Raw genomic sequence first — 5,953 nt, 5'->3', positions numbered from 1 at the left:
GGTATCCCCACGGGTGTCGCCTTACCATGGACTCGGACCGTTTGCGCCTTCTGGCTCACGTATATGATAGTGTCGCTAGCATCCATATGACAGAGAACCTGGGCCGACATGGCTAGTCGTGAACCCAAAGCGGCACAGACCTATGGAGACAGGCATACATGAATCACATCGAGCATGTCGGTCATCAGCGAGTGAATCCGGGCTGTAGCACTGGGCTAACAGGACTCCGGGGAACCCAGGCTGTAGCAGGCTAGGCGGGACTCCGGAAGTCACCGCATGACATTTCCCCGAAGGGACAGACATAGGAACGAAGTGAAACACATGCCGGCCAGGCAAGTGTCCTGAGCAGTAGTACTGGGCTAGCAGGACTCCGGTGAACCAGGCTGTAGCGGACTACTATGGCTCGAGGAGCACTAGACTACATTTCCCCATAAGAAAGGCTGCCAAGGATAAACAACTAGATTGTCGGATCCCACACATACCAAGCATTTCAATCATACACATAATATGCTCGATATGTGTAAATACAACATGGCATCACAACAAAACTCTACAACTCAAGTACTTTATTTAAAGGCTCCAGGGAGCCATACATAACATGTTCATACAGGTAGGGGTCACATGACCCGACACTCAAGTCATACAAGCATACAAGCACATGCGGAAGCAAATAGTCTGAGTACAGACACTAGAAAGAAAGAAGGCTTCTCGAAGCCTGTCTATCTACATAAGGCCCTCCATGGCCAGGATCACCACCTAGGTGGCAAGTGACTCATCGACGTCGAGATCTACATAAAACCCATCGGAGGGGCGGTGTTGTCGTCTGAAAACAGTAATTAAGCAAACATGAGTACAAAGGTACTCAGCACATCTTACATCAGAACCTACTATACATGCTCATTCTCAAGAAGGTGGTGGAGTTATTGCAGCAAGCCAGCTTTGACTCTTGGCTATGCTATCCTATGAGACACCACTAGTAAAATAGTTTTCGCACACGAGTCCACTAATCACCAACACAATACTCCACCGGGGATCCTCCCTAGTCATCCTACGAGAGAGCCATCCTCGGTACTCACACATATCTTGAGTTTTTTTAGTAGTAACCATTAACTTGTCTATGAACTGTATAGGCAACCAAGTAGTCTTTTACCGCGGACGCGGCTATTCGAATAGATGATGTTAACCCTACAGGGTGAACTTCTTCATACACGCTCTCACCACTTACCACCGTTTACACGACATGTACTCAACAACCTTAAAGCGGAAGCCAAACGAGGGTGTCGGCCATGGCCTACCTAAACACTCAAGTCTCTAGTACAGGTTATCGCCTATCCAGGTTCCATCCGCAGGGAGTCCAGCCGAGGTTTCCACATACGGCCCCGAACGATGTGAACAGGGTCCCGAGATGCCAAACGGGCGCCCGGCATACCCGGCCACGGTGTATCTACCGCAACATAGCCCACCCCTAGGGTCAGCGTTACGCACGGCCGCCAACACAACCTACAAACACCAAAAACTATGTGCAACTCCTGGACAGAGTACTAGGGTGATTAAGAAGCCGAGAGGGTTAATTAAGGTTCCCAATGCATGGTAGTAGCTGATTCTTAAAATCACACATACAGATCTCAGTTCTTAGGGACAGCCTCAATGAAACAACCCACCATGTACTCCTACATGGCCTCTCATCGATACCTTTACCAAATCATGTTCAACACATCCCTCACATTACCGACATAATCATTTCACTCTAGCCCATCACCCAGGTGAACCAGACCTGACACAACTCTAAGCATAGCAGGCATAGCAAGGTAGGAAACACATACATAGCTCAATCAACTCCTACACATGCTAGTGGATTTCATCTAGTTACTATGGCAATGACAGGTCATGCAGAGGATAAGGGTTCAACTACCGCAGCACACAGCAGTTTGAAACGTTGTTGTCTTAATGCATTAAAGGAGAGCAGAGGTGAGAACATGGGATTGTATCGATATGATCAAATGGGTTGCTTGCCTGATGGAGTGGTAGTAGGGTACTGCCCTTCAGTTGGATACTCGGAGATATCCTCGGAGGCAGAACCTACCACGAAGGACACACAGAACATAATCAACACATGATAGTATGCAACAATATGATGCATGCTATGACATGGCAAAATGATGTGTCTTGCCTAATGCAATGTGAAACAAGTTGAAATGGGTCCATTTGAACCAAAGATTCAAATGGAAGTTAAAGTTCCCATGCATAATAAGTGTGTTAGCTTGTTTCATCTAAACAGCAAAGTTAAAGTGGTTTGTCATGCATGAAACCATTACAGATGGATAGATTGAATTTTTCTGATCATTTTTCATATATAACTAGCACAAATGCCCATGCGTTGCAATGAGAGACTACAAAACTTGCCTCCGGCAGGAATGCGGGCTGTGACCCCAAGAGCCTCCAGCACCCTGATCGCAACGGTCTAGCTTTGGAATGTCGCACGATACTTGAGGAAGAAAGGATGTGGCGTCCACGTGCAGTGGATCATCAGCAGCAAAATCTCTACTATGAAACTTAAGAAGAAAATTAACGTGCAATCATGTTATTTCTAGTTCACTGCATAAACTTATTTGGGTTTAATATCTCAAACTAAACAAATGATTAATTCTATGAAACAAGATTCAGATATAAAACGTCTTATCTCGCCAATTTGGGGTTTAATCAGGGATGGCATGCTCCTTTGTCACCCAAATATACATGTACTAATAGAATATCTATTGGATAACGAAACAGAAGGAGAAATAATCAACAATGATGGTGACCAATAACACAAGGAGAAATAATCAAGAATGATGTTTCCAGTAATATAAAGAGCATGGTGATAACTACATTGCAGTCGCCGCCAACCGAAAGGAACTGCCGCACCCCAGAATATAAACTATGTTGTAGCGGGAGAGGAAAATCCTCATATGCACCATCTCCATTATTATGCTCATCATCTGAAGATCAAATATAATAAAAAATTCTGCAAAAAATAAGTACATCTCAATTAATGCTAACAGAAAAAACTAAGACAACTATGCATGATACACATCATATCCGGTTGTATATATACAACCCACAGATTTCAAATTTCACACGATTTTGCAACTCAAACGGTTTGACCACTGACCATATCAACTAATCCATACAAAGATCTTCACATAAATCACATAAAGGCAATTAGCTATCAGAACAAAATAATCTCACGAGATGACGAATGATTCTGAAAACATTGCTTTATTTTCTGTAGCAATGTGGCTGGGTTTGCAACCATAATGAGGTAGAAATCTAGTACGTGAGTGGTGGAGTCATGGAGAAACTTATGGGCCAGAGCTTGGGGCCTACACGCCAGGGGCTGGGCTTCCTATAAGTGAAAAATTCTGAGAAGTATACTACTGGGCTATAGATGTTAGTTCGGCCATGCCTAGGGCTATAGCCCTAGTTGCCCTATACCTAATTTCACCCCTGGTGACCATAATACATTTGGATCTATAAGTAAGAAGTAGTGCTAAACCTCTCATATCTATCCGCTGAAACCAAAAGTATAAAAATGATGAATCAACATGTAAGTTTTGCATTTGTTTCAATCACTATAAGTTTAATACCAAATAATTTTAAATCTTTACAGAAAATTTAGCAGCGCAAAATGAGTTTCATACATATACATGTAATTGATATTTAGATGGATAATGAAATAACTATACATAAAGGAGGAAACTTTACAGCACCTCCGCATACTTGTCGAGTAATCTCATATCATCTTCCCTTCGCATCGCCGTCCTTTTTCTCAACACTTTATCTCCTCCACCATCGCCATGCCATGCGCTACAACTGCACCAAACATGAGCAGCCACATTATGAGATGGATTCAGAATAGCTTACCATTGCAGTAGGAAAACATTCCCTTGCATATAGAGAAGACCTTGATTTTATTTAAATTGTACAATGAGTAGTGAAGTAAGATGCACTACAACAGATCTTGTTCAGTCCCAACAAGGCAAGTCTCTTCAAGTACTAATGATGAATGTTGTTCTTCATCCCCCATCCAAATACCGAAATAGCAAGTTGTTTAGGCGAATAAACACTATCAGTTGGAGAAGGTTGTTCTTGCTTATAGGTCATCGAGACCCAACTTCTACACATAAAACACATGAAACAGAAAATAGACTGTACTAAGGATGAATGAATCAACCGTGGCCTCGATGAATCAACCATACCCGATGATCGTGAACAGGAGTCAATGATGTGTGCGCTACCGTCGAGGTGAGCATCCTTGGTCGCCTCAACCACTTGAGCCTCATCCGCCTGTCCGGGGCCTCTCCATCACTGCATGCACGACGGCTACATGTATTGACGTACGTGATGTTCGAGTTCACCAAAAACAGCGCGCTTAGCAAGTGGCTCCACAGCGATGAGGTGCTCGGATGGAGCAAGCACGTCCAGGTCGCGCTGGACGTGGCAGCCGGACTCAACTACGTGCAGAGGTATTCCAAGAGCAGTAACATCATGCTCAACACATGCTTCCTCCCTAAGCTAACAAACTTCGGCCTTGCACTCGCGATCACCGCCAAAATGCCGAGGAAGAAGCCCTTCGATGACCTGGCACATAGTTGGCACGATTCACACGCACGGCAACGATGGTGAGGAGCAGCGCACACGCCACACGCACGCACGTCCTCATCTGCGATGACCACAGTGTCAGATTGTCAGTTAATAACTGCTGTCAAAGTTTTAGAAAAAAAACAGTTTCATCAGGCGTAAATGTAGCTGTCAAATGTTCAGTTTCGTCAGTTAGGATTTTCTTCAGTTTCATCAATTAGATTGTTAGTGTAGCCCGTCGCATTGATCGGATCGTGGGTAGCGAGCAAGGAACATTGGGATGGCAGGGTTCACGTCTCGGGCATGGCCTAATTTTCCCTTTTCAGTATGCTCTATACTCACCTGATTGTGTTCATCGCCAGTGATCTCAGGGTCAAACAAGAGGTGCTGCAGCAGATCGGCAACAGCAGCATCACGTCGTCCAGCTTCTACATGCTGAACACCTACATCATAAACAACAACACACGCATCCGTGGCAGGGCGGTTGGGAACCTCGCAGGAAGATGAGGAAGGGGAGGTCAGCAGAGAGCAGGCACCAGTGACCTCACTGTCGATCTTGAGGAGGAGGAGAGGACAGAGGGAGCGTGGCGGCTGGGACTCGCCGGACCCTAAGCTGCAAGGGAGGGTAGTGGAGGCAACCAGTCGTGGGGGAGGATGGGAGTAGTTGTTGGCCCGGATGCGCCGCCGGGAGGCGCGCTGGGGCGGTTGCCCGCTCGGATCCATCGTTGGGCGGCGCTTTGGGGGCGCGGGGGCGCGACGCGATGAGGAGGTAGATGGATGGGGGCGCCGGGTCTCGGGTACGATTGGGTCGTCGGGGTCGGCGCCGGTGGGTGGGTGGTCGGTGGAGGCGCCCAACGATGGTGGACAGGGCAGTGGTTGGTGGGGGTCGAGGGGTGGGGTGGGGAATGAGCCGGGGAGGAAGAAGGTGGGGGCGTGCCGGCGGCGCACGACGCGCGGGGCGTCGCGCGAGGTGGTGGGGCGGGGCGGAGCACGGCGAGGCAGAGCGTGGCTGCGTTTTTCTCCCCTTCGTACCAGTTCGATTTGTACCGCGGGTTGTATACCAAAGAACACAGGGACCTTTCTGCAAATTTGCTAGCCGGTTGAGGCACACTGGGCTTCGTTGGGACAATACCGGGCTTCTCCAACGACGTAGGAAAACTTTCACAAGGAATTAGTACCACCTCGTTTATTCGTTTATATTACGATCTTGTCCATACAAATCGTAAAAGCGTATTATGACATGAGAAAAAAGCGTATTGTGACGGTGAACCCATGGAGTCAATCCGTGCTTTATTATTAGGGATAGATTTGTTTGATTTGGAGCTATGGTTGA

General features: G+C 46.7%; 1 long non-coding RNA gene across 1 annotated transcript; it reads right to left on the bottom strand.

The window, feature by feature from the left end:
* Positions 1 to 2,581: 2,581 nt before the first annotated feature.
* LOC125543980 lies at positions 2,582 to 5,634 on the bottom strand. The gene is made up of 4 exons (XR_007299186.1): positions 4,963 to 5,634; positions 4,239 to 4,702; positions 3,750 to 3,852; positions 2,582 to 3,004 (listed from the first exon to the last, which is right to left on the bottom strand). It is a non-coding gene; the product is annotated as an uncharacterized LOC125543980 (long non-coding RNA).
* Positions 5,635 to 5,953: the final 319 nt, after the last annotated feature.

This window comes from Triticum urartu, chromosome 3 (assembly GCF_003073215.2).
Source record: "Triticum urartu cultivar G1812 chromosome 3, Tu2.1, whole genome shotgun sequence".
Taxonomy (NCBI): domain Eukaryota; kingdom Viridiplantae; phylum Streptophyta; class Magnoliopsida; order Poales; family Poaceae; genus Triticum; species Triticum urartu.
This window is presented reverse-complemented; position numbering and strand designations above follow the sequence as displayed.